General features: G+C 41.6%; 1 pseudogene; it reads left to right on the forward strand.

Moving 5' to 3' along the window:
* The first annotated feature begins 1,180 nt into the window (after positions 1-1,180).
* Positions 1,181-3,096, forward strand: LOC133770574 (large ribosomal subunit protein uL3-like; annotated as a pseudogene).
* The last annotated feature ends 16,466 nt before the right edge of the window (positions 3,097-19,562 follow it).

Genomic DNA, 19,562 nt, shown 5'->3' on the forward strand with positions numbered 1-19,562 from the left:
ATCTCTACAGTGAAAATTACAAAACAGTAGAGAAAGAAATAGAAGATGACACTGAAAAATGAAATAATCTTCTAGGGTCGGCGCTGTGGTGCAGTGGGTTAACACCCTGGCCTGAAGCACCAGCATCCCATATGGCTGTCGGTTCTAGTCCTGGCTGCTCCTCTTCTGATCCAGCTCTCTGCTGTGGCCTGGGATAGCAGTGGAGGATGGCCCAAGTCCTTGGGCCCCTGCACCCACATGGGAGACCAGGAAGAAGCTCCTGGCTCCTGGCTTCAGATCAGTGCAGCTCCGGCCGTTACAGCCATCTGAGGAGTGAACCAGCAGATGGAAGACCTCTCTCTCTGTCTCACTTCTCTCTGTAACTCTGTCTTTGAAATAAATAAAAATAAATCTAAAAAAAGAAAGAAAGAATCTTCTATGTTTGTGTATTGAAAAAATTAGTATCATCAAAATGTCTATACTACCCAAAGCAATTTACAGAATCAATGTGATCCCAATCAAAATTGGACATTCTTCTCAGATCCAGAAAAACAATGCTAAAATTCATATGGAGACTTAAGAGACCCCAAATAGCTAAGGCAATCTTAAACAGAAAAAACAAGCTGGAGACATCACAACACCAGATTTTAAGATGTTATATAGGGCAGTTATCATAAAAACATCCTGGAATAGAAATTCCAGAAATTAATCCTCATTGCTACAACCAACTAATCTTTGATAAACATGCTAAAATGAATCCCTGGGGAAATGACAGTTTCTTAATAAACAGTGTTGGGAAAACTGGATCTACTCATCAAGAAGTATGAAAGACCCCATACTTTACACTTATAAAAAGGCAACTAAAAATAGATCAAGGATCTAAATCCATGACCTGATACCATCAAATTACTAGAGGAAAACATCCAGGAAACTCTCAAGATACAGCCATAGACAAAGACTTCTTGGAAAAGACCCCAGAAGCCCAGGCAATAAAGCAAAAATTGACAAATGGGATTACATCAAGCTAAGAAGCCTCTGTACTACAAAGGAAATACTCAACAAAGTGAAGAGGCTACCAACAGAATGGGAGAAAATATTTGAAAACTATGCAACTGATAAAGGATTAATGATCTATAAGGAGCTCAAGAAACTAAAGAACAATAAAACAGCTCTACTGGCAGATGTCTGGCTCTACTGTGAGATGGCTCACAGGAGGTTCTCTGCACCCAGACATGGAAGCACAGTAGCAGGCATGGGGGAAGGTGAAGTGTTCCCAAGGATGACTCGTCCAAGCCTATGCACCTCACCACCTTCTTGGGCTCCAAGGACAGCATCACTCACATTGTGGAGGAAGTCAACAGGCTGGGCTCCAAGGTGAACAAGAAGCAAGCTGTAGAGGCTGTGACCATGGTGAAGACACCGCCCATGGTGGTTGTAAGCATCATGGACTACGTGGAAACCCCTCGAGGACTCTGCACCTTCAAGACCATCTTTGCTGAGCCTATCAGTGATGAGTGCAAAAGGCACTTTTACAATCACTGGCACAGCGAGGCCAAGGCAAATTTGGCTGGCTGACAAGTTCACAGCAGAAGGTCTGTCTCAGCAAGGCATGAGAAGGACAGCTGCGGTCGTCTTGGTGGTTTTAGGTTTGCTGGGAACTACACTCTGCATAAGAAAGCTGGAGCTTCCTGGTGGTTCTGCTAATGATTTCTGTATTTCTAATTTTAGGGAAGAACACTTAGTCTCATAATCCCCAAAATGTCCATTGCTTTGTAGAATTTTAATCAAGCAGAATGTTAATATAGGAGAAGGGGTTAATGCTTTATGCAGGGTTGAGCTGTTTGTGGGAAAGAATTAAAAGGCAACAGGCTCCCTGGTGTATACTTCCCATTAAAACAAAGATAAATGTTATTAAAGCTTTAATTCTATATGTGCAACAAATACAACAATGGTTAGGTTGTCAAAACTGTGGAACAGATCTAAGTGAACCTTTAGATAAGTACAATAAAGAAATTAGAATTACAGAAAAAACTGCAAAAGAGGGGATACATTTAAAAAAGGGCCTGCTTTGAATATTGGGGCTTCTAGTAATTAAATTAGGAAGATAATATTCTAGCTTGTGTAATTAATTTCTGCATAGCTCGGCAGCACTCCAGGCCTTGGCTAGTGTGAGCAGCCCATTGTCTCCCACCTGTCTGTGATTGTAACCCATGCTCTGAATATGCCCTTGAAAATCAAAGAAGTTGTAACTAGATATAGACATAGAATCTAGAGGCAACATAAAATACAAGGTCAAAGGTTCTAAGAAAATGGACAATAGACTTGTTATTGTAAGAAGAAAGAATCACTATGTGACTTATGATGTAAAAATAAAGTCTGGTGCTCAAGAGCCAGAGCCATACCATCAGCCTTGCTGTGAGTGTGTCTCATTTCTTCCTGTGCCGATGCCTCCCACACCTTCAGGAACCCCCGGAATGCTGGAGCTGAACTCCGATACTGGCATAAATTGAAGAAGAAGGCCTTCACCAAGTAGCGTAGGAAGTGGCAGGATGACAAGGGCAAGAAGGACTTCAACAGCATGAAGAAGTACTGCCAGATCATCTGCATCAGTGCCCACATGCAGATGCGCCTTCTTCCTCCACAGTAGAAAAAGCCCACCTGACGCAGATCCAGGTGAACGGCAGCACCGTGGCTGAGAAACTAAACGGTCTTGGAATGGCTGGAGCAGCAAATCCCAGTGAACCAAATGTTTGGTCAGGACGAGATGATCGATGTCACTGAGGTGACCAAGGGCAAAGGCTACAAAGAGGTCACCAGCTACTGGCACACCAAGAAACTGCCATGCAAGACCCACCAGGGTTGGGCAAGTTCGCCTGTATTGAAGTGTGGCACACTGCAAGGGTGGCCTTCTCCGTGACACAGGCTGGGCAGAAAGGCTGCCATCACTGAACAGAGATCAACAAGAAGACCTACAACATTGGGTAGGGTTACCTGGTCAAGGATGGCAATGCCTCTGCTAACTAGGACCTGTCTGACAAGAGCATTGACCCTCTGGGTGGCTTTGTGCATTATGGTGAAGTGACCAATGACTTTATGTTTTTGCAAAAATTAAATTAAAAAGGGGGATTGATGGAGAGAGGCAAGTATGATTATCTTCTTAGAATTATATCTACAAAATACATGAAATCTGTTCTCCTTATATTAATAAAAATTTTAAAAAAACAAAGAAGTCTAAAATTCATGTCCTATCACCCTACCCAGATATGCATTGCTCAATAGCCACATGTGACAATGGCTCCCATATCAGACAACACAGACAAGGAACATTTCCCTCATGAAATGGAGTTTTAATGCATGACGCTGATAGTGGCCTTTTGGTAACACAGAGGAGATAGTAACTCAGTCCTCTTGAGGAGATTGTGAAAGAGAAGATAGAGAAAAGAGAAGGAAAGAGAGATTCTAACCACCGGTTCACTCCCCAAGTGCCTGCAACAGCTGGTGCTGGGTCAGACTGAAGATAGGAGCCTAGAACTCCATCTGCGTCTCCTACATTTGTGGCAGGAGCCCAAGTATTTGGCCCCTGTGGGGAAGGAATAGCAAGCTGAAGCGCAGTGGAGGTGTGAGACTCAAACTGGCACTCAATATGGAATGCAGGTATTCCAAGCAGCAACTTAACCTGCCGTGCCACAATATCAGTCTATGGCGTTTTCTTTTAACACAAGGCCTCTGTTTGCCAGAACTATTTTTATTTTCATTTGAGAGACAGAGAGATAGTAATGCAGACAGAGTGAGCACCCATCCACTGGTTCACTTCCCAAACATCCACAATGGCCAGGGGACCAAAGCCAGGATCCAGGAATTCAATCCCGTTCTCCCACAGAGGTGTCAGGAACCCATTTTCTTGAGCCATCACTGTTGTCTCACAGGGTCCACATTAGCAGGAAGCTGGAATCAGGAGCCAGAGCCAGAAATCAAACTCAGGCACCCTGATTGGAACATAGGAGCCCTACCTGGCATCTTAACCAGTCGACCAAACACCCACCCCATCCATGGCATCTTTGAGAGGCTCTAGAAAGATGAATGAGTTTTTCCTACAGCATAGGACTGGTGTACAGAAAGAGGAAGAAGACAGATGTACAAAGGCAAAAAATAGTCCTGTGGTGTTTTCAGGGAACACTGAGAAATAAGCAGGACTACAGGGTATGTGGGACACAGGGGCAAGTTACGGTGGAGAGAGGTAGGCTCTACACAGTTGACCCAGTACGGCCCTGGATGCCAATGTCAAGGAGGAGATCATCTCCCCAGCTTAGTCCATTTTGCACTGCTGTAACAGAATCCCACAGACTGGGTAATTCACAAAGAACAGAGCTTTCTTCCTTCTTGTTCTGAGACTGGGATGTTTAGATTAAGGGGGAGAATCTAGCAAGGGTTATTCTTGCTATTTCATGGTGGAAGGCAAAAGTGTGTGTGTGCATGTGTGTGGGAGAGAGAGAGGTGAGGAGAGAGAGAGAGGGACAGGACTGAACTCACTTTTATAACAAAGTCACTCTTATGATAACAAATGCATTCCCATGACAGTAACATTAGTTATTTCTTAAAGTGCTGATTCTCAACACTATTGCACTGGGGGACATGAACTTTGGGAGACACATTCAAACCACAACACCCCTGCCAGCAATGAAAGCAACAGCAATGTTTTCTTGTATGCTTGGTTTTCATTGCAATTTAACATATATACAGAAAATATAGCATCAGGATATAGCTTAGAGTTATCAAAGAGTATTCGGCTGTGTTACTACCACCAAGATTAAGAAACATTATCAGCACCTCAAAAGTCCCCCTTCATACCCCTTCCCACCATTCTTCCAAAAGAAACCACCACCTGCCTTTAGTCCTATAATGTGGTTTTTCTCTGGTTGAGTTCTCCTTTCAGCAGGAGAGCAACACAGTTATATTTTACCTGGAAGAAGTAAAAATGTTGACAGCTCTGTAGAGGGAAGTCTGCCATAGAAAGAAATGGTGGTAGGAAGCTAAGAGGTATGATAAGGATTGCACTAGATTAAGGCAGTAACTGATGTACAGGGAGTCTTAGTAATAATAGTAGCATCCACTGAGTCCTGGATACTTTGCAGGTGTTGAAATGTGGACACAATGTAGATCTGAACATTCGATCTCCATACAACCCAACAGTCAACGGTGATGCGGGCAGGGAGTGGTAGAGCTGAGACTCAAATGCAGACATGTCTGGCTTGATGATCTACGGCCTTAATGCTACTCCCCCTGCTCTCCACAATTCTGCTCCTCTCTCTTTTGGGAAGGAATAAATTGTTTTAGTGTCTGAATATACATAATGCTTAGCAAGAGGGAATAAATCAAATAGCTAACTTGAGAAAGAAGCTGAAGACATGGAGAATCCAGAGCCTGCCTTAAGGGATCTAATCTCCATTAAAATCCTCATTTTTCTCAAAAACCAGAACTTTTATTCTAAAAATAGACACTGAGGAGCAAGCCATTCTAGTCGGCTGTCTAAACTGTGCCGTCAGAGGTTTGATAGTTGTATTATCTATTGCTGTGTAATAAATACCGCAAAGCTTAGTGGCTTCAAACAATGATGTCGTGTCTGTAGGCCAGGAATTCAGAGCAACTTGGCTGAGCAGTTGTGGCTGGACCTCTGTGGGTCAAATACTAGCTGAGGTTGCCAGCATGCAAAGTCTGCAACTCACTTTGTGTGCATGGTGCCCTCACGCGGTTGACCAGTCTGCGTTCATTTTTGAGCAGGGAGTTCAGCTTCTCCAGAGTGGACCACCGCTTACAGTTGCTTTAGTGTCCCCAGAATATAGCCACTGGCTCCCTTCACAGCAAGTGATCCATCGGAGAGATCACCTGGTGGTCAGAAGACTTTTGACCAGCTGGTGTCGAGGGACACAGTTTCACTTTCTCGGTGTTCTATTGGTCATACTGAGTCAGCTCTGGTTCAGCACGGAAATTGCACAGGGCATGAGTGCCGGGCAGTGGAGATCAGTGAGGGTCACCTAAGAGGTACCACAATGGTGGAGGGAGGCTTCACGCAGATTCCAGATGTTCTATGAGTTAAACACTTACAGTGGAAATGGAGAGGGGCACTCTGCATTTCTGACAATGGTAACACAGGTTAAAGGTAGAGTGTACAACTGGCCTCTGCCTGAGTCGCATCGCCATGGGCGCCCAGGGCAGGAACTAGTGGCCTCTGCCTGACTGGGCTGAAGTGAACTGATGACGAGTTGAGCAGGGAAAGCTTGGAAAACACCAGTCCTCATTGTGGACCACTCTGCACGTCTGGAGAGGGAAGGTCAGCTCTACCTCTGGATGAGAGAGAGCCACACGTGCCTTCCCAATGGAAGGGTGGCTGGCAATGACTGTGAAATGTTAGCACATCTGGTGTCCTGGCAGCCAATCCATGGCAGGGTGAGCCGAGGTCCCTTTGGTTTATAGAAAGAAACGTGTAGGATTGTGCTTTAGGAAGGCAATTCTAGCAACAAAGAGGAAACCAGAGCAGAGGAGGACAGAATAAAAGCCTATATTTTGAAGTTGCTGATAGAAATACAAAGGAGAGAGACAGGAGAAACTTTCTCAAATAATTCTAGTGAGCATGATAGATTGTTATATTCTATTGTTTGGACAGATGGCATAATTTGCAATTATTTCTATTGTTTTATATCTTTCTTTCCAGTCACAGTCTCTACCTTTCCCAACTACTTTTATCTACTACTTTCTTCAGGACCCTTTTCTTTTATTTTCTTTTTAGTTAATTTTTAATAGAGTCAATATGATATGTATACACAAGTCTAGGAACATAATGATATCCCTTCCTCCCTCCCTCCCACCCTCCTTCTCTCCACCTTTCTTTTTTTGCTTAGCTTCTGAGATAATATATTCTAATTTTACATTAGAATAAAAAGGCTTAATCAGGCTCCTATCCACACTTATGGAAACAGCTGGTTTCATATCATATTATACCACTGAGTTTTGTGCTTACTGTTGTTAATTCATTTCCTTTTTTTAAGATTTATTTATTTATTGAGAGGCAGAGTTACAGACAGATTGACAGAGATCTTCCATCCACTAGTTCACTCTCCAAATGGCCTCAATGGCCAGAGTTAGGCCCATCCAAAGCCAGGATCCAGGAGCTTCTTCCAGGTCTCCCATGTGAGTGCAGAGGCCCAAGCACTTGGACCATCTTCCACTGCTTTCCCAGTTCATAAGCAGGGAGCTGGATCAGATGTAGAGCAGCCTGGATTCGAACTGGTGCCCATATGGGATGCCAGCACCTCAAGCAGAGGCTTAACCTACTATGCCACAGTGCTGGCCTCATTAATTCATTTCTTGGAATTGTATTAGCACTTCTTCAAATGCCCCAGCCCAGCCCCGTGCTATCATGAATCAATGTTTGAGTCTCAGTGGCAGCCTAGAGAATAGGAAGCCAAAGGACTGGTTGGAGCACAGGAATCCTACAATTGGGCGTCCAGATTTCAAGTGCTACATTTCTCTTCAGCCCTCAGATGTGTGGCTTTTGAAGGTAAGACTAATTTTTTTTAAGATTTATTTTATTTATTTGAAAGGCAGAATGGCAGAGAGAGAGGAAGATTCAGAGAATGAAGTCTTTCATCTATTGGTTCACGCCCCTAAATGACCACAATGACTGGGGCTGAGCCAGGCCAAAGCCAGGAACCAGGTACTCCATCTAGGTCTCCCACATGGGTGTCAGAGGCCGAAGTAACCAGGCCATCTTCCACTGCTTTCCCAGGCACATCAGCAGGAAGCTGGATCGGAAGCAGAGCAGCTGAGACTTGGACTGATGCTTTGATATCGAAGACAGTGGCTTAACCCACTGTGCCACAACACCAACCACATAATGTGAGATGGATTCTACATCGGCCTGGCTGCTGGGCGACTTAAGTTCTGTAACCTAGCAGAGCCACTGAAAACTGTAATTGACGTTAAATTGCACTTTTTGCAAAAACATGTTGAGTTAATCAGGTATGTGGTGTTACCTCTATAATTACAGAAAATAGCTACCAGATCCTTATCTGATTTAGGATGAATCTGTTTACTTTTGAGTTTTGCCTATTTTTTTGCACATTTTATATTTTTACCTGTTCTCAAAATCAGGATCAAATAAAATTGAACTAAAAATAATTAAAATAGTTTCAATAGAACTTAATTAACTTTGGGAGTAAAAATACATTTTAGAGGCCAGAGCTATGGCATTAAAGCCAGTGCCTGCACCACTGGCATCCCAGAGGGGTGCCTGTTCATGTCCCAGCTGCTCCACTACTGATCCAGCTCCCTGTTAATGGCCTGGGAAAAGCAGTGGAAGATGGCCCAAGTGTTTAGGCACCAATGTGGGAGAACTGGAGGAAGTTCCCAGCTCCTGGCTTTAGCCTGGCCTAGCCCGGCCCAGCCCTGGCCAATATGGCCATCTGGGAATCAGCAGATAGAAGATCTCACTTCCTCTCTGCCTCTCTCTCTCTCTCTCTCTCTAACTCTTCCTTTCAAATAAAATCCTCCACCTACGGTGCCAGCACACCAGGTTCTAGTCCCGGTCAGGGCACCAGATTCTGTCCCGGTTGCTCCTCTTCCAGTCCAGCTCTCTGCTGTGGCCCAGGAAGGCAATGGAGGATGGCCCAAGTGTTTGGGCCCTGCACCCGCATGGGAGACCAGGAGAAGCACCTGGCTCCTGGCTTCGGATCAGCTTGGTGGGCCGGCCGCAGTGCACCGGCTGCAGCGGCCATTTGGGGGGTGAACCAACGGAAAAGGAAGACCTTTCTCTCTGTCTCTCTCTCTCACTGTCCACTCTGCCTGTCAAAAAATAAAAATAAATAAATAAATAAAAATATTGCTACTTACAGTATGCCATCTGCTTTAAGAGACCACCAAATCATGGATCAACTGTAGATTGGTTCAGGATCAGAAGTGTCTTTTATTTTTTCAGTAAAACTTCAAATTACTGACGGATGAATAAAATTTTGAATTGGGTTTTAAAAGTTAAAAAGGTATTACCTAAGGAGTGATTCTGCTTTAAAAGTTTCTCCATCGAGTGGGAGACCATCCTAAATCCGCTCCAAAGCTCAGCCTTCCAAGAACGTGGTTGATGGTGTTGGCAGGCACTTAGGAACTTTATTCTTGGAGTGTTACTGCCATCTAGTGGAAATGTTACCAAATGTCATACATTCTGTCTAATTATGCTTCTACCCCCCCCCCCTTCACATCAACACCTTTTTTTTTTTTTTTTTAATTATTTACTTCCCTCCCTTTCCCACATCAAAGCTGCATTCAAGTGCACCAACAACAGGAAATGTTTGTCAGTCACTAGGAACTTCTTTGAAATCAAGTATTTTGTGTCTAACAGGACAATGTTTTTTAAAAAATGTTTTCTACCAAAAATTATTTATGGGTCACATTGTGACATGTGAGTACATCAAAATGATGTACACTAGCCAAGACAGGGTAATCAATACTTTCTCTTCTTTTATATTACTTTAGTATTGGAGGCTTGGATCTTCTATTTTTTTTTGCACGTATCTACCCAGTATCACAATATCTATTGGAACTAAAATCTCCCACTATACTATGTAACACTGGAACATATTCTTTGGAACTAATTTAGTCCCATTTCCCAAACTCTGTATCCTCCCTAACCCTCTAAGACCCTAATAATCACCATTTCATATTCAGATTGAGGGATTTTTTAAGTTTCCATATATAAGGGAGAAAATGTGATAATTGTCTTTCTATACCTGGCTTATTTCTCTAAACATGATGTTCTCCAATTCTATCCATTTTGCTGCAAGTGACGGGATTTTGTTCTTACAGCAGAACTATATTCTGTTGTGTATATATACCACAGTTTCTTTAGCCAATCATCTGACACCTTGGTTGATCGCATATCTTAGCTAGTGTGAACAATGCTGAAATAAACATGGCAGGCAGGTATCTCTTTGATACAATGTATTCATTTCTTTGGGGTACATACCTAGTGGTGGGATTGCTGGATCATATGGCAGTTCTCTTTCTAGTATTTTAAGAAATATCCGGGGGCCAGTGCTGTGGTATAACAGGTAAAGCTGCCACCTGCAGTGCTGGCATCCCATATGGGCAGCAGTTCAAGTTCCAGCTGCTCCACTTCCGATCCAGCTGTCTGCTATGGCCTGGGAAAGCAGTAGAAGATGGTCCAAGTCCTTGGGTCCCTGCACCCACGTTGGAGAAGCTCCTTTTTTCTGGCTTCAGATCAGTGCAGCTCCAGCTGTTGCAGCCAATTAGGGAGTGAACCAGCAGATGGAAGACCTCTCTTTCTCTGCCTCTCCTTCTCTCTGCCTCTCTTTCTCTCAGACTTTCAAATAAATAAATAAAGCTTTAAAAAAAAACTCCATACTGTTTTCCACAGCGCCTGCACTAATTTAATTCCCACCAACAGTGTGTAAAAGTTCCCCTTTCTTGTGAGAAAACTTTTGGTAATTTCTTCCAAATAATAGCATTCTCACAGAGGTAAGGTACTATCTCAGTGTGATTTTGATTTACAGCTAGAGATATTCAGCAATTTTTCATATTTGTGTTGATTATTGCATTTCTTCTGTTGAGAACTGTCGATTCATGTCCTGCCCACTTCTTAACCAGATTGGTTGGGTTTTTGTTGTTGTTGAGCTCTTGAGCTCCTGATATATTCTGAATACTCATCTTTCATTGAATAAGCAGCTTGCAAATATTTTTCTCCCATTCTTTCAGATTCCAAGACACACTCTTACAGAGGAAAAAATGGTTAGATCCTAAAATATGGAAACAATGGGAAAATAGGATTTGTAACACAAATAAAAAGTAAAATTACAATCAAGACAAAAAATAGGAAATGAGACCCAAGAAAGGGACTTTATAATGTTAAAAAATGCATTTCATAATAAATATGAAATAATTATGCAGATCTATATATCAAATAACATAATTTCTGTATAAAGCAATAACTATAGGAGATTCAAGGAGAAATAGAAAAATACTAATAGACTTTAAACATCATTCTCGGTATGAAACAGATCAAAAGAATAAAATTAAGTAAAATTATAAAATATACAACCAACATCATCAATAAAGTAAATATTTTTATTTTTTTTAAACTTTTATTTAATGAATATAAATTTCCAATGTACAGCTTATGGATTACAATGGCTTCCCCCTCCCATAACTTCCCTCCCACCCACAACCCTCCCCTCTCCCGCTCCCTCTCCCCTTCTATTCACATCAAGATTCATTTTCAATTATCTTTATATACAGAAGATCAATTTAGTATATATTAAGTAAAGATTTCAACAGTTTGCACCCACCTAGAAACACAAAGTGAAACATACTGTTTGAGTACTAGTTATAGCATTAAATCACAATGGACAGCACATTAAGGACAGAGAACCCACATGAGGAGCAAGTGCACAGTGGCTCCTGTTGTTGACCCAACAAATTGACACTCTAGTTTTTGGCGCCAGTAACCACCCTAGGCTGTCGTCATGAGTTGCCAAGGCTATGGAAGCCTTCCAAGTTTGCCGACTCTGATCATATTTAGACAAGATCATAAAAGACAGAGTGAGGATAGTAACCAATGATCCTAAGAGTGGCATTTACCAGGTTTGAACAATTATACAGCATTAAGTGGGGAAGAGGACCATCAGTACACACAGGTTGGGAGTAGAGCCATTGGTGGTAGAGTAGAGGTTATGATTACGAAGGAATGAGGCCCAAGTACACTAGACAGGGCCTAGAACAAAGGACAGAGTCATTATTAGTGGAGCTAAGAAAGGTGCTGTCTAAGCTACAATTAAGTTTTCTGATTGAGAGGCAAATAGAACCTGATAGAAGGGGCTTGATAATAATCTGGTGGGCTTTAGGCCTTGTAAGTTAAGAGGCCCAGACCTATCTATCTCTTCACTTTGGGTATATCCTAAGGGAGGTGTGAACCTCCTAGGGGAAGGCACTCTGTTGACTTTCATTACTTGGCTGGCCTGGGAGGAGAGCTGGCCAGGTAAAGGCAGGTGGCATCTCTAACAAGAAATTTACAGTTCTGCCTGCAATGTTGCTGACCCTACTTGACCATCCCCTCAGCTGCAGTGGTCACTTTGGAAGCTGGGCTGAGTGAAGGGCTTTTCAGCTTAGAGCCAATAAGATCTGTGGCTCTGACCTGGGCATCCTTCGACTCCAGGGCAGGTCCATTTCCAGTGATCCAACTCTTGGCAGAGCTGCCAGGGCTCTCCACAAGCTGACTTCTGCTGAAGCCCAGGCTTACCACATTGAAAGCCACTGCAGTGGACTGGCCTGTTGGGTCTCCTTGAGGGCAGATCACTGTACAGATCAGCCATTAATAGGCCTGCCACCCATTGCTTCTGATGCCGAGCTTTCTTTTCCTCCTGGTTTGTGTTAAAGCAGACCAGAGGATGCAAGTCAAGGGAGTGCCCGTTTCCCATCTCTAATCTTCGGTGGCCTGAACTACAAGTCTATAGTCACAGGCATGTTCTGTAGTAGTTTTTCTAAGGTAGACAATGCCCATGAGGAAAATTATATTCTCACTTTAAAACTTTCTTTCCCTTTGGTCTGAAAGGGAGGTTTTTTCTACTTACTGTATACTTGGCTGATGGCGAGGTGAATCTAGCTATGAGATTATTATTTAAGTTCTTGTTTTGGCTATGCTATTACAGAAAAATGTTTGACATAGAATTAAACTCTGATGCTCTGTTAAAGCAATGTGTTAAAGTAATCTATTATGTTCTCTTGATATCTGTTAAATTCTAAGTGTTCAAAAACAGCTGCATTTTTATTAAGAGCTATGGGTTATTTAAATATGTGCTTATTTTCAAAGATTTGAATAATCACCTTGTAACAATGATCAAATTTGGTCTATGTTATGTCATGAATTTAAGGAATCTTATTTCAACCAGATATTTTGGATTTTGAGCCTTCTTGGCATTCTTGACAGGCATTCAAAAAATCAAAGTTTCAAACAATCTGGACTCTAAAATTTCCAGTAAATCCTGGACTTTGGTTTTTCCAGTTTGGGCCCAACTGAAAAAATCGAAGGACCTATGTCTCTCATCTTATAGAGACACCAACTAATCAGTCTATTTGGATTATATTAGAAGTACTGTCAAGATGTGATGTGGTACCAAACTTTAAGTTTCTATAATGGAAAATGCTATTAATACAAATGTTTGAGAATTAAAAATCTAATGATCTTGTGTTACTAGACATGATAGTTATCTTAATGAGAAAGCCCCAGAGGCCTAAAGGGTTAAATACTTGTAAAATCCTACAGGTGCTTTCAAAAATACTGTGAAGTAAGCAAGTGCCTCTTGTTGGTTGATGAGTTTATAATTTTAAACATGGCGACTTAAAGTCTTTTGTCATCCACAGTTATATATGATGTGCTGCTCATAAAACTAAAGTGTTGTTGGTTCTGTGTTTAGCTGTCCTCCTATAGGTTCCTATGGTCTTTTTCCAGCCACTTCTATTGGATTCAGTACTTTGGGATGGCTCTGTAAACAGATGAAGCCAATAATGTATTAACAGTACCAACTGAGAGAAAGTATGGTTAACTGAGGTTACTAAAAAGAAAAAGCAATTCAAATCAATTGGCAATCTACAAAAAGAGTTAAAGATTTTAAAAGCTATTATTAAAATTGCTATATTGGTCTATTATGCTATGTTATATGTGTGTACATATTGTATGTCCACATGGGGAAATTTTATTAAGAGTTTTATTTTAAATGGCTTATAGATAAGATTGTCCATAAATTTAAGTTGCTAAAATCAATCAAAGATACATTTTAATTTGTGTGACCTGAATCTGTGTATCATATGTTTTAAACTTGTTGGTAGAAAGAAACTAAAAACATTTTAGATGGTTGTGCTTAAGTTTACTGGTTAAACAAACTACACCATGTTAGATATTTAAGAGGTGTTTTCAAATACATGATTCTTAAAATTTATAGAAGGCATTGGACCTTCTGGTAAATGTTTTCTTAAGTTGTTATCTAATGGTTGAAACGGTTTGCTAAGTATTCATGTAATATTGCTATTGTCAGCAAGCAATCTAGGACTTGCTCCCTCATTTCTCTATTCTAAGCCCAACTTGTTCTTTCATTTCTCTATTCTCTTCAAGGTAGGAAACTAATTCTATTATGAAGGAATCTGTAGGACGCACAATTTAATCTTTAGACCTTATAAAAGAGATGGCTAACATTTTTCTGTAAATATTTTTAAAACATTCAAAACTACACCTTGACCATAGGTAGAGAAGGTAACTTCTCAAGTTAAAAAGGAATGTTCACAATTTATCTTATAATGGGATAGAACACACCAGAAAACCCAGCAAGTTCCATAACATAGAAATATCAAAAATAATACTATCTTATCTCAGTGAAACAAGACTACATATTGGAAATACAAAAAGGTACAGGTATTTGGCGCAGTAGTTAAGAAACCACTCAAGACACCCACATCCCACAGCAGAGTGCCTGGATTTAAGTCCGAGCTCTGTTCCCAACTCCAGTCTCCTGCTAATGCGCACCCTGTGAGGCAGCAGGTGATGGCTCAAGTAGTTCCCGCTGTCCACACGAAGAGACTCAGATGGAGCTCCAGACTCCTAGCTTTGGCCTGGCTCATTCTCACCTGTTGTGGGCATTTAGGCAGTGAACCAGCAGATGGCAGTGTGCTCGCTCCCTCGCTCTCTCCTGTGTCTCTCTGCTTTCAAATAAATCAATTTTTTAAAGTAAAAACAAAAACCAAAAAGCCCATTCTGCTTGGAAATTTTAAATATTTTATATTAAATCTCTTTTTAAAAGATTTATTTATCGGAGGCGGCAAGATGGCGGAATAGGCAGGAAGCACACTTAGTCCGGGGGCAGAGAAAGTTCAATATAAGTGGAGATACTGCAGGGTCAAGGAAGAGTAGGGGAAGAAACAGCAGAGGAAACTCTTCCGGAACTAGTGATTCACAGTGGACCTGCGTGGAGAGCGTGGGAGCCCAAGTTCGGGACACCAGCGGCAGACTCAACGCACCAGCGCTGGAACGCGAGGTGAGCCGAACCTCCATAGCCCGAGATACCAGCAGGCAAGCGGAAAGAGGAGGCTTGAGGGAACGAGGCTTGAAACTCCGTGGGGAAAAGTTCACCAGGCTAACTAGAAGAGAGAGAAAAAAAAATAAAAAAAGTGACTGATACGGACACAAGTTTCTCTCTCTCCGCTCACCTCTCAAAGGCGAGCAAGACAGAGCAGGCGCCATTTTGGACATACGTCATAAGCAGGGTGACCTCAGGTCTGCACCAGCCCTGAGCCTAGCAAAAATCCTGACTCTGTGGGGAGTGGTGAAATAACAGGAGATTAGCATCTAACTTGGCAACCCAGTGGGAGACTGCAGGAGAATTGGAGCCCACACTGAGGGCAGCAGAGATTCCCTGTGTGGTCCTTGGGAAAGAGCTTCCGATCTCTGGCTCCTGTGGGTATATCATTTGCCTGCTAACTACCTCCAATTACGTTCAGCTGTGCGGAATTACTTCCCTTTTAAATCAAAAAAAGAAAGAGAGATTTACCACACCTAACCTGGGAGTGTCATCCTTGACACACCCTCAACCCTGAGGAACCAAACACAGCTCTCAGTCCACACTCATCTCAAGCCTCTAAGGCTCAACTGAAAGCAGACAGTCCACTTAATATAGAGCCATAGTGTAACAAGAAAAAACACCACAGTGAAGAAACCAAATATCTCCAACATGCCAAACAACAAACGCAAAAACCAAGCTAACAAGAACAAGGAAGACACTATGACGCCCCCAAATGAAAAAGACACCCCAATTCAAGATTATGAAGATGATGAGATCGAAGAAATGCAAGAAGCGGATCTCAAAAAATTGATAAGAACATTAAGAAGTTCTCAAAAACAAATTCTTGAACTACAGAAATCCTTCATGGACAAGATAGAAAACCTCTCTCGTGAAAGTGAAATATTAAGGAGGAATCAAAATGAAATGAAACAACTAGTGGAACAAGAAACTCTGATAGTGACTAGAAATCATAATGAAATGAAGAGTTCAATAGATCAAATGACAAACACATTAGAGAGCCTTAAAAACAGAATGGGCGAAGCAGAAGAGAGAATATCAGACTTAGAAGACAGAGAACAGGAAAGGAAACAGGCAAACCAAAGAAAAGAAGAAATTAGAAATCTAAAAAATATTGTCAGGAATTTACAGGATACTATTAAAAAACCCAACATTCGGGTTCTAGGAGTTCCTGAAGGCATGGAGAGGGAGAAAGGATTAGAAGGCATTTTCAGTGAGATACTAGCAGAAAATTTCCCAGGTTTGGAGAAGGACAGAGGCATCTTAGTACAGGAAGCTTATAGAACCCCTAATAAACATGACCAAAAGAGATTCTCACCACGACATGTTGTAATCAAACTCACCACAGTGAAACATAAAGAAAAGATCCTAAAAGGTGCAAGAGAGAAACGTCGGATCACTCTTAGAGGATCTCCAATTAGACTCACAGCAGACTTCTCATCAGAAACCCTACAAGCTAGAAGGGAATGGCGAGACATAGCCCAGGAACTAAGAGAGAAAAACTGCCAGCCCAGAATACTATATCCTGCAAAGCTCTCATTTGTGAATGAAGGTGAAATTAAGACTTTTCATAGCAAACAGAAACTGAAAGAATTTGTTGCCACTCATCCTGCCCTGCAAAAGATGCTTAAAGATGTGTTACACACAGAAACACAGAAACATGGTCACCAATATGAAAGAAGGTAAAGGAAGGAAACCTCACAGCAAAAGATCACAGGAAGCTCAATTTCTCTTTGACATAGAATTAAACTCTGATGCTCTGTTAAAGCAATGTGTTAAAGTAATCTATTATGTTCTCTTGATGTCTGTTAAATTCTAATTGTTCAAAAACAGCTGAATTTTTATTAAGAGCTATGGGTTATTTAAATATGTGCTTTTTTCAAAAATTTGAATATCTGCTGCTCATAAAACTAAAGCGTTGTTGGTTCTGTGTTTAGCTGTCCTCCTATAGGTTCCTATGGACTTTTTCCAGCCACTTTTATTGTATTCAGTACTTTGGGATGGCTCTGTAAACAGATGAAGCCAATAATGTATTAACAGTACCAACTGAGAGAAAGTATGGTTAACTGAGGTTACTAAAAAGAAAAAGCAATTCAAATCAATTGGCAATCTACAAAAAGAGTTAAAGATTTTAAAAGCTATTATTAAAATTGATATATTGGTCTATTATGCTATATTATATGTGTGTACATATTGTATGTCCACATGGGGAAATTTTATTAAGAGTTTTATTTTAAATGGCTTATAGATAAGATTGTCCATAAATTTAAGCTGCTAAAATCAATCAAAGATACATTTTAATTTGTGTGACCTGAATCTGTGTATCATATGTTTTAGACTTGTTGGTAGAAAGAAACTAAAAACATTTTATATGGTTGTGCTTAAGTTTACTGGCTAAACAAACTACACCATGTTAGATATTTAAGAGGTGTTTTCAAATACATGATTCTTAAAATTTATAGAAGGCATTGGACCTTCTGGTAAATGTTTTCTTAAGTTGTTATCTAATGGTTGAAACGGTTTGCTAAGTATTCATGTAATATTGCTATTGTCAGCAAGCGATCTAGGACTTGCTCCCTCATTTCTCTATTCTAAGCCCAACTTGTTCTTTCATTTCTCTATTCTCTTCAAGGTAGGAAACTAATTCTATTATGAAGGAATCTGTAGGATGCACAATTTAATCTTTAGACCTTATAAAAGAGATGGCTAACATTTTTCTGCAATAGCATAGCCAAAATAAGAACTCAAATAATAATCTCATAGCTAGATTCACTTCGCCATCAGCCAAGTATACAGTAAGTAGAAAAAACCTCCCTTTCAGACCAAAGGGAAAGAAAGTTTTAAAGTGAGAATATAATTTTCCTCATGGGCATTGTCTACCTTAGAAAAACTACTACAGAACATGCCTGTGACTATAGACTTGTAGTTCAGGCCACCGAAGATTAGAGATGGGAAACGGGCACTCCCTTGACTTGCATCCTCTGGTCTGCTTTAACACAAACCAGGAGGAAAAGAAAGCTCGGCATCAGAAGCAATGGGTGGCAGGCCTATTAATGGCTGATCTGTACAGTGATCTGCCCTCAAGGAGACCCAACAGGCCAGTCCACTGCAGTGGCTTTCAATGTGGTAAGCCTGGGCTTCAGCAGAAGTCAGCTTGTGGAGAGCCCTGGCAGCTCTGCCAAGAGTTGGATCACTGGAAATGGACCTGCCCTGGAGTCGAAGGATGCCCAGGTCAGAGCCACAGATCTTATTGGCTCTAAGCTGAAAAGCCCTTCACTCAGCCCAACTTCCAAAGTGACCACTGCAGCTGAGGGGATGGTCAAGTAGGGTCAGCAACATTGCAGGCAGAACTGTAAATTTCTTGTTAGAGATGCCACCTGCCTTTACCTGGCCAGCTCTCCTCCCAGGCCAGCCAAGTAATGAAAGTCAACAGAGTGCCTTCCCCTAGGAGGTTCACACCTCCCTTAGGATATACCCCATGTGAAGAGATAGATAGGTCTGGGCCTCTGAATTTACAAGGCCTAAAGCCCACCAGATTATTATCAAGCCCCTTCTATCAGGTTCTATTTGCCTCTCAATCAGAAAACTTAATTGTAGCTTAGACAGCACCTTTCTTAGCTCCTCTAATAATGACTCTGTCCTTTGTTCTAGGCCCTGTCTAGTGCACTTGGGCCTCATTCCTTTGTAATCACAACCTCTACTCTACCACCAATGGCTCTACTCCCAACCTGTGTGTACTGATGGTCCTCTTCCCCACTTAATGCTGTATAATTGTTCAAACCTGGTAAATGCCACTCTTAGGATCATTGGTTACTATCCTCACTCTGTCTTTTATGACCTTGTCTAAATATGATCAGAGTCGGTGAACTTGGAAGGCTTCCATAGCCTTGGCAACTCATGACAACAGCCTAGGGTGGTTACTGGCGCCATAAACTAGAGTGTCAATTTGTTGGGTCAACAACAGGAGCCACTGTGCACTTGCTCCTCATGTGGGATCTCTGTCCTTAATGTGCTGTACATTGTGATTTAATGCTATAACTAGTACTCAAACAGTATGTTTCACTTTGTGTTTCTATGTGGGTGCAAACTGTTGAAATCTTTATACTAAATTGATCTTCTGTATATAAAGAGAATTGAAAATGAATCTTGATGCAAATGGAAGGGGAGAGGGAGCGGGAGGGGGGAGGGTTGCGGGTGGGAGGGAAGTTATTGGGGGGGGGAAGCCATTGTAATCCATAAGCTGTACACTGGAAATTTATATTCATTAAATAAAAGTTAAAAAAAAAAAAGATTTATTTATCTGAGGGGCCAGCGCTGCGGCGTAGTGGGTAAAGACGCCACCTGCAGTGCTGGCATCCCATATGGGCACTGGTTCTAGTTCCAGCTGCTCCACTTCCAATCTAGCTCTCTGCTGTGGCCTGGGAAATCACTGGAAGATGGCCTAAGCCCTTGGGC

The sequence above is a fragment of the Lepus europaeus genome, chromosome 11, assembly GCF_033115175.1.
Source record: "Lepus europaeus isolate LE1 chromosome 11, mLepTim1.pri, whole genome shotgun sequence".
NCBI lineage: Eukaryota > Metazoa > Chordata > Mammalia > Lagomorpha > Leporidae > Lepus > Lepus europaeus.